This window comes from Otolemur garnettii, unplaced genomic scaffold, assembly GCF_000181295.1.
Source record: "Otolemur garnettii isolate 467f Iridium unplaced genomic scaffold, OtoGar3 scaffold00083, whole genome shotgun sequence".
NCBI classification, from domain to species: Eukaryota; Metazoa; Chordata; class Mammalia; order Primates; family Galagidae; genus Otolemur; species Otolemur garnettii.
In genome coordinates, this window is record NW_003852478.1 from 4,013,805 (window position 1) to 4,035,055 (window position 21,251).

The 21,251-nt window shown below is 39.6% G+C and overlaps 1 protein-coding gene and 1 pseudogene across 2 annotated transcripts in view; both read left to right on the forward strand.

Moving 5' to 3' along the window:
* The first annotated feature begins 9,392 nt into the window (after window positions 1–9,392).
* LOC111726853 lies at window positions 9,393–9,517 on the forward strand (annotated as a pseudogene).
* A 426-nt stretch (window positions 9,518–9,943) lies between these two features.
* The window catches only part of ATP10D (ATPase phospholipid transporting 10D (putative)), a 103,200-nt gene continuing 91,892 nt past the window's right edge, over window positions 9,944–21,251 (forward strand). For both annotated transcript variants that reach the window (XM_023515998.1, XM_023516000.1), the window contains exon 1: window positions 9,944–10,041. The gene's annotated coding sequence lies outside the window, so the exon portion shown is untranslated. The remainder of the gene's footprint in view (window positions 10,042–21,251) is intronic.

Sequence of the window (21,251 nt, forward strand, 5' to 3'; positions counted from 1 at the left end):
AAATTGTCTTAACACAATAACTAAGAAAATGCCGGGAAGGCTATGTGGACCAGCTTGATGAAAGCATTTCAGATTGTGTGTAAAATGAGCGCATTGTACCCTATGATTGCATTAATGTACACAGCTATGATTTAATAAAAAAAAGAAAGAAAGAAAGAAAGTAACACCAGACCATAGAGTCTTTAAGAGATGGTCTGTAACACTTAGTAATGTGACGAGGAGAGAGATAAAACCATAGTTTGATGGGAGAGCAAGGTCAAAAGAAAAATTTCTTTTTCTCTTATTTTATCTTTCTATTTTATCTTTATCTCTATCTTTATCCTTCTTTCCCTTTGTTTCTTCCTTTCTTCTTTCTTTCTTTCCTTCTCCGTATTTTATAGTATATAAAACATACACATTCACCCTCACTTAAATATACAGGGCGGTCATGAGGTCAGCATGCAGTTTAAAATAGAGAATTCTTTTCAACTTCACATGAACTTTACGGCCACTCTGGATGTTGGCTGAGAGGAATAATCCCGTGAAGAGGAACAAAGTGAAGTTTTAAAGAGATGTAAAAATTGATGACATAAAGTGCTGAAACGGACAAGAGCCAGCGGTCTCTTCAGAGAGACATGAAACTCCTTTCTCTGAAGAAAGGAGGACCATTCACCTAGCAATGCAGAAATGGTGAGAGAAAGGAACTACGGAGATTCCACCTCTGCTGGTTGGGTTCTGTCTCAGTACGCTGTGTTATCACCTACAGAGGGTGAAGGGTGAGGATGGGCTCAGATCCATGAGGCCCAACCCATGGCTGGGCTCCATCTCAGTATGCTGTGTTATCACCTGCAGAGGGTGAAGGTGAGATTGGCCGAGATGCGTGAGGCCCAACCCGTGGTGGGTGCTCACTAAATATCCTCTCAGAAAAGGAGGGCTTGGTGTGGAATGTGATGTAAAATCTCAGAAGTAAACAGCAGCCTGCTGATCCAGGGGGTGAAGGTGCCAACTGGCTTGTTTTTATGACCTTGAACTGTAAGACAAGAAGCTGGCTGGTAGGCAAATGAGGTTTTGCTTGTTTGAGACGGGTCCTCGCTCTGTTGCTCATTCCATTCTGTTGCTGGAATGCGGCTGTGCAACAGTAGCTCACTGCGAACTTGACCCCTGAGCTCAGGCCACCCTCCAACCTTAGCCTCCGCAGCAGCTGGGGATACAGGCACATATCACTGCACCTAGCTAAATTTTTTTCTTTTTTTTGTAGAAACAAGGTTTTACTATGTTGCCAAGGCTGGTCTCAAATTCCTGGGTTTAAGCATTCCTCCCACCTTAACCTCCCAAAGAGCTGGCATTATAGGCATGTGCCACCAACATGCCTGTCCCAGAAACGAGGTTTTTAAAGGTTAAGAAGGGAGCCTTATAGAAGGATCTGAGGTGTGTCACAGGCAGTAATTTTTAGAGTTCTCAAATGTGGACCTCGTCACCACTAATGTTAACAGCGTGATGGAAACTAAACAGTAAAGGATAATAGTTCTAGGTGGCGCCTGTCTCAAAGTAGTAGGGGGCCAGCCCCGTATGCTGGAGGTGGTGGGTTCAAACCTGGCCCTGGCCAAAAACTGTAAAAAAAAAAAAAGGATAATAGTTCTGTAAATCTCACTTACAATGACTATTTTCTACACTGATATTTTTGCAAGATTTGGCTAAAGATATTCAAGTAAAAAGTGAAATGTTTCTTGAAATGTATTTACTAAAGTATTTAAATGCAAGAAATGTAGATATATCTGAGCTTCTAACAGCACTGCTGTTCGGGGCTCAAAGTGTCATAGTGGACTGATTCTTAAAGAAGCATCACGTAAACAAAGGTACAGTTCCGTGGGGTGACGATGTGGGTCCGTCAGCTTCCAGTAAGGCCACAAAAAAGTTTGAGGAACTGTCTCAGCAGTCCAGTCAAGCACCAGTTCTGCAAAGAGTGCCCTTGGCACAAGAGTTCTTCCTAAGCTACTTCAGAATGTGGCACTAAGGAAAACAGACAGCAGCCATCATCCCTCTCTAGACAAAGCCAACGTCCCACCCCAAGTCTTCCAGAAATCGTCACAGTTGGCAGTTACCACAAAAAGCCACCACCTGGAGAACTGCCCCCGAAGCCCCCAGAACTGGCTCCCAAACCCCAAATTTGAGATTTGCCACCTAAGCCAGGAGAACTGCCCCCCAAGCCCCAGCTGGGTGCCCTTCCACCCAAACCCCAGCTCTCAGCCTTGCCTCCCAAACCACAGATGAAGGAGCACCTCCCAAACCACAACTGGGAGACTTGCTGGCAAAATCCCAGACCGGAGATGTCTCACCAAGGCTTGGCAACCCTCTGAGGTCACACAGAAGTCACACCCAGTGGCTCTGTCCCCACATGTGCAGTCCAAAGATGCCATCCAAAAGCAAGCATCTCAAGACGCCCATGACTCACCCCTGCGCTGCCAGAGAACCCGTACCACTCCCCAGGAAAGTCAGTATGGGGAAGACAGGGGAAGGCAAGTCAAGACCACTGTGACTGCCAGGCAGACAAGGACGGGCTCTCATTCATTGAGGGAGAAGTGACTGTCGTCACAGGGGCAGAGGACCAGGAGCGGTGGATTGGGCACACGGAAGGACAGCCTGAAGGGAAGGGGGTCTGTCCAGCGTCCTTTGTTCACATCCAGTTCAACTAACACAAAGCAGGACCTAAGGATTGTCCACACCCTTCATGCAAGACTGCTGCCTCCAGGTGACCCTGTGCCCAGCACGTTTATAGCTGCTGTCCAGAATCAGAGCTCATGGAAGGGCAACCTCAGGAGGGGACCGTGCTGTGTACTGTAAATATCCCGTGTCTTCTGCCTTTGCCAATGTTAGGGTAGCCTCGGAGCCCAGGGTGCCAAACTGGTTTATCAGCTTCCAAACGATAGACTCTGAGTAGTCAATTACCAGGTGTGAGGCACTTAGGAAAACATGATGAAAACCTTCCCACCTGACATGTGCATGTACTTTACCCTCCCTATAAGGGTCAGATCTAGGTAATTTTAGCAATAAAGCATTGTAGAGGTAAGAAAAAATGAGAATTTTTTTCACTCTATTACCCAGGGTAGGGCACAATAGCATCACGGTAGCTCACTGCAACTTCAAATTGCTGGGCTCAAGCGATCCTCCTGCCTCCACCTCTCAAGTAGCTGTGACTTGAGAGCATGTCACCATACCAGCCTAATTTTCTCCCATTTTTTTTTCCATAGAGGTCAGGTCTTGTTTCATTGCTTAGGCTGGTCTTGAACTCCCAACCTTAAGACTTCCAAAATGTTGGGATGATAGGCATGAGCCACCATGCCCTGCCTCCCATCACCTCTTGACTAGCCTTCCAGCCCCAATCATGGCCCCCTAAAGTTTACTGTCTACATGAAAACCTAGAGGGGTGCTGCTGGAACAGAGGTCAGGCTGGATCAGTTCCCCATGCAAAACCCACGGGTCTTTCCAGTTGCTCCCAGAGGACTGCAAGCCCTTCCAGGACTTTATGTTTCTAATGTCACCCTCTATTACTTCCCTCTGCCAGCACATTATTCCCAGTCACAGTGCCCTGGCACACTGGTGCTCTGGCATGCCGCTGTCACAGTGTATTTGCACTGAGTGTTCCCTTGGCCTGAAATACTCCATCACCACCACCTTACGGCTTGCTCTCTCACTGCCTTTAGATCTGTGCTCAAACCGCACTGTCTTGGTGAGACCTTCCAAAAGGCAAAAGCCATCTTCCTCCCCGACTCCTGCCTGCCACTGTCCCTTGCCCAGCACTCACTGCTATCTGACATATTAAGTACATTATTAATGCATCCATTTGATGAAGGCAGAGCTTTCTGTTTGTTTTGGTGACCCCTGTGTCCCCTCCTGGAATGGTGCCCATTGCATATTCAGTGCTCCACTGACACTCGTTCAATGAACACTTAAAGGAATAAGCAGAGACACAGGGAATTCTGAGTACAGAGGGGTTGACACTTAATTCACTTTGCTCCAACATTTTCCAGTGATTGTAGAATTGATTTGTAATCCACAAATTAGAAAATCTATTTTCTAAGGTCACCTTATCCCTTAAAATTTAAACAAAACAGCTGAAACTTCCTCTTGTTTACAGTATTCCCAAAGAAAGAGGGCCCTGCCCTGAATTGTTGGTCCCCCTGAATTGTTAATCCCAGCTGGTCAGACAGCCTCTGAGTTTGCCATCCTTTCCCTCTGTCCTCCAGGCATAGACATTCTTCCCTAATTTTTCCAAACCTTATTACTAGAGGCCCGTGGACAGAACAGGCTTTAATTATGGAGGCGAATGTGACACAGAGATTTGTCGCATTTTAGTTGTGCTTGCACTCCTAGGAAGTGATAAAATTTGTACAGCCCAAGGAGGTAAACTAACTAATCTATATGGGATAGGTCTAAAATTTCACTGTGTCCTCTTTATACAACATTTAAAATTTAAAGTATCAAGGAATTTATGTAAAGCTTCCTTATAAAACATTACAAAAGTTTATTGAGTTCCTTTTGTTTGCTTTGGTGAATATTTTTCTCCTCTATTTGTTTATTCAGATACAATTTATGTACCATAAAATTTAGCACCTTTAGGTATACACCCCTTTTAAGTGTTTTAATTTCAGAATATCCTCATTGCTCCACAGAAGGACACTGTACCCGTTTCCCTTCCCTTGTCCCTGGCAACCACGACTTTATTCTCTATCTCTATGGATTTACCAATTCTGGGCATTTCATAGAAATGGAATCAAACAACAGGTGAACTTTTGTGTCTGGCTTTCTTCTGGGAGTATTTTCTGACGTTTTATGCTTAGAATGGCTACATATAATCTTGGATAAATACTTATTACAATTCCTTCAAATTTCTGATGATCATCATCAATGAGAATGTATGTTCACTCGAATATGTGACAAAAACCTTACAAATGACTGTTATGGCCTTACCAGACATTATATTTTAAAACTTTTTCTTTTATTAGTTGAACATCTATTATTAAAACATATAAAGTTGTCATTTTTTTATTCTAAAACTGGTTGAACGTTGGGAGTTGTAAATGGCTCAACCTAACATCAACCTACTGTGTCACTGCGTGATGCGATACTGGAATTCCTATGATGACGTGAATGGATTTTGAATACAATTCACTTTTTCATGTCAAGCCTTAATTTTCAGAACAGAGCAGTCCCCCCAGCTAGCTTGGATTCCTTTGAAAGGTTACATTGGTTCTAAATGGAGAGACCTATCCATGACATGTGAAAATAAAGAATTAGGACCGTGCCTGGAGCTACACTGGCTCAGCCTCCCCACCAGCCCCACAGCCGTTCTCTCAGCCGCTCATCATGCTCTTTGGGAACACAGACTCCTTCATCAGCTCCATGGGTTTCTTGTCTATGATGGGCTCGAGAAGCCCCAGGTCCCATGCAGCTGTCTCAGGGGCTGAAAGATTTTTATCTTGCCACATACCCCTAGCCTATTGTTTGGGGAGCTCTGATTTGTGGGGAATAGAGCACCACAGACAAAGGAAATCGCTTAAAAGTGAATATTAGACATTATTTGAGAGCCGCTTAGCCACACTTGTTCAGAGAATTTGCAATTGGTCCTCTTCCACCTTTGGCCCAGGGTTGTAAGCTGTTCCTTAGGGGCCGGATCCCATCTCCTCACTGGGTAGAACTATTTCCCATCCTCCCACCTTTCCAAAACCTCCAAACTCCAGTATTCTCTAGCCAAGAGGGGAAACAAACATTATCCATAGAAATGTACACTTGATTGTCTCAACTACATCTATCTAGATAAAAGCTCTGGGACCCCTCTCTGTCCAAAATGACACTGGTAAATTATCTTTTCTAGACTAAAAGGCCATCACTCCATACGAGGAATTCTGCTATTATCTTATTAACAGGGTTTTTCTTCACATTACAAACAGAATCCAGAAAGAGTTGATGGACTAATCTTGAACTCTGGTGCTAGCTTGGACCTCTGCCAATCTGGAGCACCCCTCTGTGTGATTGTTCCATGTCAGGGGATTTTACAAGGTTAAATCCCCTTCTCCTGTGGAACAAAAAGGACTCTGCTAATATAAAGGGAAGTAAATCTAATTCCTCTTTTAATAAAAAAAAAATGCCTACACATAAAGCTGAGATTCACTAATAACTATAACTAATAATGATGCATGTGTACTGGTTGTTTGTAGAGGTGTAGAATTTACGCTCTCCATGAGACATTTAGTCACAGCTTTGCTTTACTCTCTCCCAGCAAAACTCATTTATCTGCACTTCCAGATTCATAGAAAGCTGCACTCACAGCCCACAGTAGGGTGCTGGGTGAAACGTGTGCTCCAAAGCCAGCTCTTTCACCTACTATCTTTCTGTCTTGGGCAAGTTGCTCTAACTCTTCATGCCTCAGATTTCTCATCTCTAAATGAAGAGTGACTCCAAAGGGCAGCTAAGAAGGAAAAACGGAGTCAAGGATGTAAACTGCTTACCGACTATTGCTGAAGAGGAATGCTCAGCATTTAGCAAATATTAAGAGAAGAAAAAAAGCCAGAGAAATCTTGTGATCACAGTATTCACGTCAGGGCTTATCCATAAGAGATAAGTTCAGTTGCCCAACGCATTGATCCTTTTTGTTGTTGTTCAAAATTAATCAGAAAAGCGATCCTGGGAAATGTCTTAATCTACTCTTGACTCATGCCTTGTTAATAACTACAAAGAAAATGAAGCGGTTGATTATGAATCATGAGAAATCAGCTTGTGTGCCACTTCCAGAAACAGTGTTACAGCGAAGTATTTTGACTCCAATGAAAATAAACCCTATTTCTTAACCTGCTACATGTTATAGCAGTGGACAGACAGAATGAGTGTTTCTTTTCCACATAACTGGGTAAGAAATATAATTGGTTATAGAAACAATCATGTTTACTGTTTTATTAAAATGTTTGCTGATGATTCTTTGCTTTCTAGTACTGTGTGAATCCTTGACTTTGTTTAGAAAAAGAATGGAGAAAATAGATGTCAATGAATAGGTAGCTATCATTTATTAAGCACCTATTGTATTTTACGCAGTAATAAACACTTCAGCTACCTGACTTCACATAATCTCAATAACATTGAGGTCAATACTATTGGATCTACTTACCAGTGGAGCTTAGTTACAGTGCAAGATCATATACATATATAAATTATTAGAACTAACATTTAAAACCAGGTCACACCTAGGGACTTGTCTATTATGTCATATGTTTCCCATTGGTAATTCATTATGAAGAATACAAATACTTCTCCAGCAGAAAAAGATGAAATTTCCTTATATCAATATTATATTCTCTAAATATTGATTTTTTTTTTTTGCAGTTTATGGCTGGGGCTGGGTTTGAACCCACCACCTCCAGCATATGGGTCCGGCACCCTACTCCTTTGAGCCACAGGTACCACCTTGAATATTGATTTTTTAAAAAAGAAACTCATGGCCAGGTGCTGCGGCTCATGCCTGCAATCCTAGCACTCTCAGAGGCCGAGACAGGTGGATTGCTTGAGCTCAGGAGTTCAAGACCAACCAGTCTGAGCAAGAATGAGACCCCATCTCTACTAAAAATAGAAAAACTGAGGCAAGAGGATCTCTTGAACCCAAGAGTTTTAGGTTACTTCGAGTTATGAAGCCACAGCACTCTATTCAGGCTGACAGAGTGAGACTGTCTCAAAAGAAAAAAATGTGAGAAATACAAAAAATAGAAAATTTTCTTGAGATTAAAAGAAGCAAACATATTTTAACTTTAGAAATAACCCTATGGGTCAATACATTTAAGTAGCTGTTGTCACAAATGAAGAGTTTTATGGATTTTTTTTCTTTTTACAAAATGAAAATAACTCTTAGGGGACAATTTGGATGTTAGAGGACCATTTGCAAAAAGAAAAAACAACAAGCAAACCCACTTTAATGAGCTTCATGGTATTTATGAGCATTAATTTTTAAGATTTGATTAATTATGTTTGAATTATAGAAAGGATACATGATACAAACAGAATGCCAGTAATCTCCCCTCACTATCCTTCTTTCTAAGGGAACAATTTTGATGTGTGTCTTCACATATTTTCAATACAATATTTATATTAAAATATAAGGATAAGTTGTTAAACTACAACATGTTTTACATCATTCTGCTACTGCATTTTTTAACTCAAATATAACTCCAATATAGAGCATTTTATTCTAAAACAATAATTTATATCTCAGCTAGTGATTCTCAACCCTTGTTGCAATAGGAGAACTTGAAAAAAAGAAATTGGCAGAGCCCCACCCCCCAGAGATTCCGGTTTAATTGGCCTAGGTGGAGCTTTGGCATCAAGCGCCCCAGTAGACTCTGAGGCGTAACTCATTAGAACCACTCATTTAAGCCACCCAAACAGGCTGCTCTTGGCAGTAAGCGCCTGAATTGTCTCAGCATGCACCTGCCCAGGGCGGCCCTCTGCTGAGCTTATGGTGTGGTGCTCGCTGCGGGATCTCAGAGAGGCCCAACTATGGTTTCACAGCTCTGCAAGAAGGTTGACTGTGAGAAAGGAAATTTGTCTTATTTAAATCCTGTTAGAGACAGTCACATAAGTGCCAGTAGGGCCAGAAATTTCTGAGGCCATGCCAATGACAGTATACTCTACTAGACTGGTTGAATTCCCAGAGTTGACTTTGACTACCTCTAGAGATTTACCCTTGCCGGCAGGAGGAGGCTTCCCTGCTGGGGCCTGGCAGGAAGCCACACCCAGAACTCGTTTCTCCTAGTCAGGCAGAGGCACATTCTCAGGGTGTGCTGGGACTCGTTTGGCTGCTGTGGTCTCAGAGTTTTCAGCCCTCCCAAGCAGCTCCCTGCATCTGTCCTGGTGAGCATTTTATTAATAGTCAACGATTTGTACGATCATTTAGTTTTCTTCATTTTTGCTACACATTTGAGAGAAGGAAAGATGGAAGCACAACCTGGGAGACTTGTGGAGGCTTTGCCCCACTACTTACGTTTGTTAAAGTAGGAAAAAATTGGCAGCCAGTGACTATGAGGTTTCGTTCTGAATTATTGGCTCTGCCTTCACTAAGTGGATTTTCTCCTCAAAGAACTTAGTTGGTCAAAAGTTTTGAGAAATACAAGAAGTTGCTGAAATTTATTTAGGAGTCAAATTAAAAAGAAAAATTTGTGTATTTTAAGCAAACAGACCCTGGCAGGTGTCTGACAAAAAGCCACATTATCCTCAATGAGAGAATAGAAGAGCAAAGAGAAAAAAATAAAAAAAAGAATTGTGATTTTTCTCAATTTCTTTTCTTTTTATAAAAACAGTGACATTAAGATTTGATCTCTTTACCCATCAAAAAAGAACTGTCAAGTGTTTCAAGATTACTTAACTGCTAACTGGTCTACAGCCACACCACCCTGAATGCGCCTGATCTGGTCTGATCTCGGAAGCTAAGCAGGGTCGGGGTCGGGCCTGGAGAGTGCTTGGGTGGGAGACAGTCTGGGAATACCGGGTGCTGTAGGCGTTAAAAACAAAAAAATTACCTAACGGAGTGAATTGTGAGAATTGCAGCAAAACAAGAATGAAGCAACCCCTCAACCGCGAGCAACTTGTACCTGCAAAGTGAAAGTCGGAGGTGGGCCTGTAAGGGCTCCGGACCGCTGGGGAATCTGGGGCATCTAGGTTGGGCAGCGGGGCTGCTCTGTCCAACAGCTGGAAGTGGGAAGCCCGGCCGCTGCCAGGCCCCGCCCCGGGACGTCACGGGAGGAGGGGCTGGGGGTGATGGGCGGGTCGGAGCCGGGGGGGCGGGCGGGGGCGGGGCGGGGAGAGGGAGGCGGAGCCGGCTGCCGGCTCTGCGCGCCCCGCCCGGGCTCCGGCCGCTGAGGTGCGGAGCTGAGAAGTGAATTTTTTTTTTTTTTTCCCTCCCCAGAGACAAATGGCTGGAGTGGAAGCACAGCCCGCTGCCACACTTCAGGTTTGCGCTTGGTTCTTCTCTTGCACCTCGGATTCGTGGTCATCAGGCTGTGATGTGCGCCGCGGGAGGAACTGGTGAGAGAAGGAGCGAAGCCTCTGGCAGTTCCCAGCCTCTGCTCCCCCCTCTTTTCCTCCTTCTCTCTTCTGGGTGCTCTCGCTCCGTCTCTTTCTGTTTCTCTCGGCTCGCTTCCCCAGACCCGCCCCCAATCTTGCTCAGATCGGATCACGTGGAGACGAAGTACAGTTCTAGGCTGTCATTGAACTTAAAAAAAGGAGGGGGAGTCGACTACACCATTTTGATCTATTTGATTTCTAAAAGGCGGGTTATTTTTATCTGTTCTGAATGCTGGGCACACACAGCCCCACACCTATCCCTTGTCATCCTGCTGTGGAATCCAGCAGTTTAAGGAAATTTTGGCTGTCTACCTCCAAGGGGATGCAAAGTATTGAAGACTTAGCTCAGTGGATGCACCACGACTTGATGGCTGAGGATGAAAAGTTGTTTGTGTTGGAGCTTGCTCAGAAACAGTTTGGGGAGGCGTCCTACAAAAAAGCCGCATTCTCCTCTGCAAGCACTAACTTGGAAGAACTTTGTTGTTATTTGGGGCACCATTTATTTTACATTATAAAACATGCAATTTTAATTTCCTGCATATAGCATAGAGACGTGGGTTACTTAGTGAGTGGAGGGGAGTACTGATGTCTCAGGAACCTGTAGAAAGAATATAATCAAACTGTTCTTATACACGAGGGCGGGTATTTAGAATGTGATCTAAATAAAACTAAAGTTTCTTCCTGCTTTTTTCATGCTAGTTCTTCTCATGAAGAAAAACACCCCATAGGCTGAGAGCAAGGCTCTGACTTTAATCGACCTTGAAAGAAGCACCAACAGGGATAGGGGCCCACCAGGCTTGTATCAGCCTTTTCATCAGCTTTTCATGGGGTCATGTTTCTGTGAAGAATAGCATCATCCAAAAATATTTGTTGACTTGTTAAGAGAAAAATGTAACACATTATGGAACAAAGTAACTCATTCAGTGTCACAGTGTGAGACTTTGGTTCTGTACTTTTTCCTAGTCTCATTGCAAACATATTACATATCTACACTGAGAGTTTGTTTTAATTAACCTGAGATCATGTAATACATATTGGGAAAGAACTTACCAATATTCAGAAGTTTTAGGGAGTTTTAAAAATAATGATGCAACTAATTTAACATTTGTTAAATTGTGTGGGGAAGACGGAGAATCTGAGCAATCAAAAATAGGTCGTGGGGGATTTTCAGTCGTGGGTTAGCGGAAACTAAGCACTTCTCATACTTAGCGACTAAATAGAATTGGACAAGAAACCATTTATTTTGCTGTTGTCATATAATGAAGGAAAATGCTCCAAATTTGTTTATCATTCATAATAAAACAAAGGTGACTCATCTGTTAGAATTAGTTTTTTAAATTAAGGGTTAAAAAATGTCCACATGTTCAAGCCTTCGTTACGTGCTTTACTTATTGCCTGATATAGTTGAGAGCAGTTTTCTTTAATGAAGGAAAATCAAAAAAAAAATGCTATAAACAAAATTATTTGTTAATTCTCAAAAAATAAAGTGCATTGATAAAAATGAATTTAATGCTGCTTGAAAAAGAGAATTGATTGATCAGCACTAGGAACAGTTATATGTGTGCTGGATGTTATCCTTATGCTTGGTCCACAGTTACAGTCCTTATCACTTAGGAGAGGTTTGTTGTGCGTATATTTTTCTTGAAAACATTATTCTGTCCCTTTTATCTTAGAATTATTTCATTTCAAAAATCATTTTGGCCATACGAACAATATTTATTGCTTTGCAGAGTAAGGAGTAATAGTGATACTACTTTTGTAAAAGATTTGTGGCCTTAATAGACAATCTTCTTTTGTGCTGCTCAATAAAGGGTATATAATACAAGTATTTGAGACAATAATATAGTGTATGTATTAACACCTGAGAATGTTGATAGCCTTCACCCAATAATCCTGGGTCTAGAAATATATCTTAAAGAAATGCTCTGAAATTTATGTGAAGATTACTAAATATGTTCATTGCAATGTTATCTGTGTAAAATTGGACACAAAGCCCCAGGAACAAAATATTTAAATAAATTAGTGTAGTTGATTTATCTCCTGTATTTTGATAAAACTCAGTTACTAAAATAGTTTTTTAAAAATATTAATAGCTTGGGGCTTGTTTATCTGTAGCTCAAGCAGCTAAGGCGCCAGCCACATACACCAGAGGTGGCAGGTTTGAATCCAGGCCAGGCCTGCCAAACAACAATGACAAGTACAACCAGAAAAATAGCGGAGCATTGTGGCGGGCACCTGTAGTTCCAGCTACTTGGGAGGCTGAGGCAGGAGAATTGCTTAAGCCCAGGAGTTGGAGGTTGCTGTGAGATGTGATGCCACAGCACTTTACCCAGGTCGACAGCTTGAGGCTCTGTTGCAAAAAAAAAAAAAAAGAATCTTAATGCCTTGGAAATATGCTTGTAATGTAAAGAGTGAAAAAAAGTAACATTTACTTAATAATATATTATTTTAAATGTATAAAGTATAATTTTAAAATAAGTATATATATTAATCTACTCAAAAAATTATCAAGCACTTAGACTAAGACATTGTCCTAAATTAACAAATATTGAAGAACACTGAACACAATTATTACAGCTTCTGTTTGCATGCAAGTTCCTTTCCATCAGTGAGTTTATCCTTTGATACACCAGGTTCTTTACCACCCCACCCAAAATGTATTTCTAGGTACTATTAGATGGCAGTTATAGTTCTGATTATCTTTTCTATATGTTTCCTGGTATTTCTAAACCGTCTATAGTAACTGCTACTTTTATAATGATAAAATGCCACTTTCCAAAATATTGCCCAAAAATACCATGCAGAAAAAAATACAAACACTAAGCTGCCTATTTCACATTCCGGCACTCTCCCTTTCAAAGGATTTTACAAAGGACAGCTACTGTCTGAATGATTGTTCTCCTCTCTCCGCTGATTCATGTGTTGATTCCTCAGCCCCCTGGTGAGGGTAGGAGGAGATGGGGCCCTTGGCCGGTGATTCGATTATGAGTAGGCGTCCTGACGAATGGGATTAGTGCTCTTATAACTAGACAGCCAAACTACTGGCACCTTCAACTAGGACTTTCCAGCCTCTAGAACTTAGAGAAATAAATTTCTGTTGTTTATATACCCCCAGTTTAGGGTAATTTGTTATAGCAGCCCATATAAACTGAGAGATAGATGAGCACCCCAATAAAAATGATCCCCAGTGAAAAATAGATATAAATGGGAAATTCACAAAAGAAAAAATAAATTTAACTAAGATTGGAGTAGAGCGAATATTAGTAGTCTCCCAGTGATCACAGAATCGCAGCCTAACAATAACACATCCCATTACCAAACATGGAAAACAAATCAAAACGTGTGAAGTTATTAGGAAGACTATTCAATGACAGGGGAAAATGTTGATAATATAAGATGTGAAAAAAATAAAATGACAAAATGATATCGTTGTTTTGAAAAAAAGTCAACATATGCACAGAAACTAATTTATTGATGGTGAACAGATCAAATGTTAATGGCATCTATATTTGGATGGTGCGATGATAGATAATTTCTATTTTTCTTGTAGGGTTACTATATTGTTTCTAAAATATCTACAGTGACTATATTGTAGTTAACGGGGGAAACAAGTTACTATCTTAATAAAGCCATTTGTCCTAGAACACTGGTTTTCAACCTTCCTAATGCCATGGCCCTTCAATACAGTTCCTGTGGGTCGCACCCCACGGGTTGAGAACCCCTGTCCTAGAATGAAGAGGACATGGTTGAGATCTATCCCTCGTTCACAACGTCCCCACATTCTCCCTGATTAGATGGAATGTATGTTGAGTGTTATTGTTTCTGAATTATATGTGCTGGTGAGAACAATTGGATCATAAGAGGAATGATAAGTTCAAGTTTATTCTGTTTCCATTCACACTTCTGCTTCTACCTATTTTCTGAAATAATAAGCAATCCCGGGCCGATTTGAGCTTCCCTTCCCTTCCCTTTCCTGCTGATTATATCTACTAGTGCCTGGTTCTGATAGGCCTTAATTAAATACTCCTGGATTTAGTTTTCTAAAATGTTCTTATTCCATTTAAGGCCCCTTTGAACGAGGACGATAAGTACAATTACATTTCTGTTAGTAAAACAACCTTTGTAAGTTTTTCAACTCTTTAACTTTATGGAGATTAAGTAATAGAGGTAACTTTCTTGGCTATGACGAAGAACATGAAAATCAGTTTTGAATTGTCCCAAAATGTTGTGGCGTCTTTTTCTTTAATTTATGGTATTTCTAATTGCTTAGCATGACTTTTAAACAGGCTATGTTAATATATAAAAGGTTACACATATGTATACACAATTTTAATTATCTTTCCCTCTTCTTTAAATTCTTTCCTAGAGAGGCGTTCTTAGATGTTTTCTTCACAAAGATTCCACTTACCTGTGGTGTCCTTTAGCTAAGAAATCAACATTTCTCCCTTGTTAAGGTAGAAAAAAAATGCCTGAATCTGATGCATTATTATACTTTTTTTTTTTTTTTTTAAGAGACAGTCTCGCTTTAGCGCCCTCGGTAGAGTGTCTAAGATCCTTTAAAGCAAGGGCAAAGAGAAAAATGAAATGCTTTCAGTAGGGTAAGGAAACTTGGACAAATCATTCTTATTTTGCATTCCAAACTGGCTGTCCTTTCCCAATGGTCACGGGTCATTAGTGCCTGGCTAGTGTACAAGAGGGAGTATGGCTGTCCCACGCGCCCAGCTTGTCGCGTTTTCACATATTCTTTACCTGCTTGATTTGAGCCACAGTCAGATGAATGGGTTGATGATAGGAATATGTGGATAAAGTACATGGTGCTAAGGAGGTAATTTCAGTAACGCGGCAGGGGACAGAAGAGGAGCCACCCCAGGGGGTGCAGCGCCCAGCGCGGATGGTGAGAACGTAGCGCCCCTAGGTTGCTGTGTTGCCCGCCAGCCGCTGGGGCTGCGTTGTTACGCAGGTGCGCTCAGAGATGCCTTCGAGGTCTCTAAGGACCCTCCTAGGTCTCTAAGGACCCTACTCCTTGGCAGGTTAGTGGTAAATGGTGCAGATTACTCAGCTTCTCCGCAGGAGTCTCCTTCCCTTGCTCCCTCGCGTCATTGTAGGTTTCACACTTCTTGCGAAGAAGTCTTTTAAATGACCATGTATCACATTCTACTCAAATTCCTTCAACAATTCCCACATTTCCTTCGAATTTATAGAATTTGTAAGTTCTTCATCTTAGCAGTTAAGGTCTTCAATATGGTCCTGGCATAGATTTTTCTATTAATTTTCCATCACTCCTTAATTTATTCCTGCAACTCCAGCTATACTAAACTACCAAGTGTTACTTAAATAAACACAGCTGCTGGCCTCAGTACCTCTAATTGTATTACCTTTTCTAAAATCTCTAAATTTTTCCGGTCAGGATTCTAAACACTTCCCAAGCTCATTTCAAAATGCTTTCTCTTCTGGGAAGAATTCCTTCTTTCTCCTCTCCATCTTCCTAACCTCATGCTATGCCTTCTCTTGGGATTATCTATCGCCCCAAATTCACATTCATGATCACCTTAATCTTATATTTTTACTGAATTGAGTATTTTGATCTGTTCTGGCACTTTTCTATTCATCCCAAAGTACCCAGCACTGTGCCTAGGACAAGATAAAATTAATATGCACTAGAAAAGAAGCTCCTAGAAGGCGAGAATTTTGTCTGTTTTATTGCTCCATTTATTTCCAGTATATATAACAATGCCTGGCAGATATTAGGAGTGCCACAAATATTAGCTGAGAGGATAAAATTATTAAGCACTTTCCGTGCCTTATTTAACAAGCCTATTTATTAAATTGTGTGAGGTAGATGATATTATTTCCATTTCACAGATTTGGACACTGAGGCTCAGAGAGGCTCAGACCTTCTGTAAATTGCCAACTGTGAAGCTTTCTAAAGAGCCTGTGTTCCTCCTGCTCACTGCAGGTGCCTTTGTTGATGTTTTGAAAACAGCTAATTATATTATCAGTATTTACTCAACATGGATGCGCTTTGAGGGGCAGATACTATTGAGGAAATTATCAGAACTGGCCGTCTAGCATAAGTCCATTTTATAATTCCAGTGATAATGATTTAGCTTTTTAAAAATACCATCTATAGTTTTAATCTGTCCCTTATTGGTGTTTTATGCTATACTTAGCAGTACTTAACTTATAGGCCTTAGGGAAATTTAAATAGATTGGCTGAGACAATTAAGTAATTTGCATGTATAATCCAGGCTTTCATTATATTCTGAAGTAATTTTTAACCATTGTGAAATAATTCTTCTTTGTGTAATAATTATAACATATTCTAAGTCACCCACTAGTTTCCAAAAGTGAGTCTTTAAACAGATTTCAGAAATTAAATTTCTTATCCATTAAACTGAAACGCCCTTTTTACACTTCAACCAAAATAACCAAAATAATGTGAATGTGTCTTCACATATGCAGTAATACCATATTCTTTAAAGAGAAGAGTATAATTTGAAATTTTAGTCTCTGATTTGTTTATTTACTTCATATTTATAACTTGGGTTAATAATCTGTGAAAGACTTTTAGAAAACATTTGACGTAGTCTATTCATATAACTTTTTGGTATTTTAAGTACATGCAGTTTTCCGTGGCTAAATGCTTTCCATTTTAATTACAGATAACTCCATTTCTCTCCCTACTTTTTCTATTTTTATCTTTCCTCATTCTTTTAAGCATACTATTTTCTTTTGCTTTTTAAAAATGTCTGTGGTTACTTAGACATAAAATAATGACCATATTTCTTGTATATAAGAAACATAATTTCACTGATTATTTGAACATTATATACATCATTAGCATGGGAAAGATGCATAAAAATAATATTTAATGGTAAATTCTTGTGGAAAGTACACATATGATCTCTGATCTCCAATGGTTTGACTTACAATTTTTCAGCTTTTTGATGGTGTGAAAGCAAAGTGCACTTATAGAAACCATACTTCCAGTACCCATATAAACCATTGTTTTTCACTTTAGTACAGAATTCAGTAAATCGCACTATATTATAAAGTAGGCATTGTACTGGATGATTTTGTCTAACTCTAGGTAAGTGTTCTGGGCAAATTTAAAGAAGGCTAGGCTATAATGTTCAGTGGGTTAGATATGAAGTGCATTTTTCAGCTTGTGATAATTTCAGTTTACCTTGGGGTTAATGGGACATAAACCTGTTGTAAGTCTAGAAGCATCTGTATTCGTAAATGAAAAATAAGTGTTTCCAGAGTAGATCTGAGTTGCCTACGTCTTGATTTTCAAAGTGTGGTCCTCAGACTGAGAGCATCAGTATCACTGAGACTGTTAGAAATGCAAATTCTCAGGCTCCCCTGCAGACCTTGAATTGGAAACTGAAGTGACTGTGCGATTTCTGGATGCACTTTCAAATATCTCTGTATTGTCACTGAGCTGGCTGCAAAAGCCATACAAAAAATATACTGTTAATATAGTGCCTCAAAATAACCAGTATTGATGTTTTAAGATGTATTTTATTCTGAATTTGCATGTGTTTATGCATTGTGGGCAGGCGGGTGGGAGGAGGGTGCCATCTGTGGATCAGCAAGCGTTCTGTGTGATTCTCGTCTCTAGTAAAGTAGGAGACCAGAGACTCAGGGGGCGATCCTCAGGTGAGCCAGTCAGCATGTTCCCTGGGCTTTGACAGGTAGGTTTGGCCCTACTTGAAAAGGCTTCCAGGAGACACCATTTGAATGACTTTCCTGTGTGCACTTTCAAATATCTCTGTATTATCACTGAGCTGGCTACACAAGCTATTAATTTAAGGCACAAAACCTCTAAGGTAGTCAAAAACGCAATATTCAATACTCAAAGATTTGTGTTGGTTAGTTTCATGTTATTATTTGCTTCCTGGCAACAGATTCCCTTTCAAAACAGGATCAAACTAAACATTTGTGTGTTTCTTAAGAAAAAGAGGGAGACTTTTTTCCAAGTCTTTTGATCTTGAGTGTATTTTTAGGCAATGATTAGCAAATGTAAATCTCAGGACTCTAAGTAGAGAGTTTATATCTGGGGAAACAAGTTTTCTTCCAGATCCCATATGCTTGTATAGAGGTAAAGAATGATACACATTCCTACTGTGGTTACTAACATTGTAATTAATTAACTCTGTCTGAAATTGGAGTCCCAGCATAAAAATATATATGCATCTGCATACAGTATAAGCTATCTTCCTTTAACATATTTTGTATTTAATTAAGTCTGATTAAGCCTTCATTTTATTGCTAGGAATTTTGTTTGCCAGCTGTCATTAACTCTTGGGGACCATGTGAGGTTGAATATGGTTCCTGCAAAATAGTGTCAATTGGTCATGTTATAAGGATATTAGGAATCAGCAGAAAGAATTTTGAAGTAGGTTTTTAATTAAGAATTGAAAATTTTATAACCTACATGTTTTTATTCTCCTACTGACTTTAATTTTCTCAAGTAAAGAGCAACGAAGGGGATGTGTGAAAAATACAGCAGCCTTATTTTTGCAAGTTGGAAATTACTATGATACTTAGAAATCGCTATGTCCTGCATAAACATAAAATGATATACTGCAACAATTGTACTAATATGACCTTTCTTTTGCAAATATAATTTAAATTCAGTTTTTACAATTCATTTTCAAGAAGAAGATAGTCCCCCCCCCAAAAAAAAAAACTGTCTGGGCATTTAAGTACACTATTTCTTAAAATATGACCAGACATCTATGAGACATCTTTTAGTAATTGTCTTTTGGTCAAAAGAAAACCTTGTGCTTTAATTGGCTTTGCAACCTTTATAATTACACTTAAGACTTCTTGGCAAGAACACATATATTTGCCTTTATCAAGAAGCTTATGTACTAAATTATGTTTAATTTAGTATTCAAGAAGTTTATATATTAAAATAAGCATAATTTCCTGTATAACATTGAGTACAGTATTAAATGAAGCATAATTTCCTGTATGATATTGAGTGGGTATTATTAATATGTACACGTGCTACTCATGAACTTGGGTGGGAAGTCTTTTTTTCAGTGCTAACGTAGCATACTTGTCTGACATTTTAGGAGATTGTTCTTAAACAACAGCGGAAATAAAAGACTTAAAGGAGTATGTCTTTTCTCTTCATCTTGAACGCAGATGCAATACATAACTTTTTGTAATGTATTCTTTTCTCAACCCTAAATATCACGATTATATAAAGTTGAGTCAAAATAAGTTTTTGATTAAAATGAAGATCTGTTTCTGATTCTAAAGCAGGTATATATGTGCATTGTAAAAATAAAGTTATAAAAGACTTTAAAAATATGCTATTAATATAGTGCCTCAAAATAACCAGTGTTAGGGGTTTAAGAAGTATTTTATTCTCAATCTGTATATGTTTATATATTGTAATATTCATAGTCGATTCATACTGACATACAGGTCTACAATGTTACAAACTCTAAGCATTTTCTCACTCAGTAAAAAGTTTTTTAAGCATCATTTTTAACAGCTGCCTTATATTTCCATTTAGATGCAACACAGTTTAACCGTTTCTCTATTTCTGAACATTTAAATAGCGCCTTTCCAGTGCTGAGTTGATCATCTTTCTACTCAGGGCCAGAGAGGGTAAACATTTCTAAGACGTATCACTTACGACTCCAGAAAAGTAAGAACAGATTAGAACCCCCTCTGCCCGGAACTATGCAATTACTTGCCTTCATTGAGCATTATAAATAAAGAAACCCTTTGCTACCTGCGAAGTTAAAATTGCTAGTTCTCTTTTTATTATTTTTCTTAGCTTGCTAGCCATGTTCAAAATCATTTTTTCTATTTATTGATAGCATGTCAACTTCGAGGTGTTTGTTCAGACTCTTTCCCGAAGGATGTTCTTCATGTAAATATTTAAACTAGAAATGAATAATTTTTAATATTGACTTTGTAAAATAGTAATTTAAAAGGTAGACCATTGTGAGTGGTACTAGAACGTGTTAGGACAGGGGTGAAACATCACAGCCGATCCCAGCTCACACAGGCTGTGAAAATTTCAAGATAGGTACATATCGGAGGAAATCTTGGATATTTCATAGTGTAATCATACTATCATATAAAATTTTAGCAAGCATAATGTGGTGTTCAAATTGGCTTAAATAATTTATGACACATTCATGAATGATGACAGAGTTTAGGAATTAATAACAGCCTCTGTGTGTGCATAAGTGAAATGGTAGTGAAGAAAACAGCTGGGTTATTTTGTGTGAACTGCCACTAACTTTCTATGTAATCTTGGGTAAATCAGTCTCTCTGATTCTCAATTTTTTTGTGTGTAAAAGAAAGTTGGATATTGAAGATGTTTTTTCCATTGTTAAAATCCTGAGTTTTTTGCTTAGCTTGTTAAGCCTTATCATCCTTAAAACGCTTTTTGTGTTTGACAGAAATGTTGGCATCAAACAATTAACAGGTGGTCGTAAAATAGTAAGCATAGCTGCAATTTATTTATCCATGTCATGTATCTTATATGCCCGCTCCTTAACTCCTCACAATGACCTTGGCAGAGCTGATATTATTGTTGCCCTGTTCTTGATGGGGAAACTGCAGGGCGTAAGAAATCCCCCCAGGGTAAAGTAGAGAAGCCGGAATTTGAACCTGTGACTCTGAAAAGCTCCAGTCCTTGCATTCTGCCACTTACCTTCTTCTTAAACAAATATGATGACTTATTTAATGTTTCTCAAGGTAATGTTTATTGTCAGGGAGCGTCTTGTACCTCATGGTGTGTTCAACAGCAACCCCAGCTTATAGCCACAGCCAGAAGTATCTCCAGGTAGTGCCAGATGTCCCAGGGAGAGTTCCCAGGAGTGTCAGCAAAACTGGTCCCATTCAAGGACCACTGATCTAAGTAACAACTTAAGTCATCAACAATCTGAGGACAAATGTGATTAGTTTCTTTGGCAAAGGTCAGATGGCCTCAGGTCATTTTAAGCAACAAGATAGAATTGACCAAGTAGAACCCCAGCAAAAGATCCTATTTTTCTTTTACATTTATTTTATTTATTTTTTATTTTAATTTAATTTTTATTAAATCATAACTGTATACATTTATGAGGCACAATGTGATGATTTGATTTACAACGTGGAATGCTTAAATCAAACTGGTTAACATAGCTGTCACC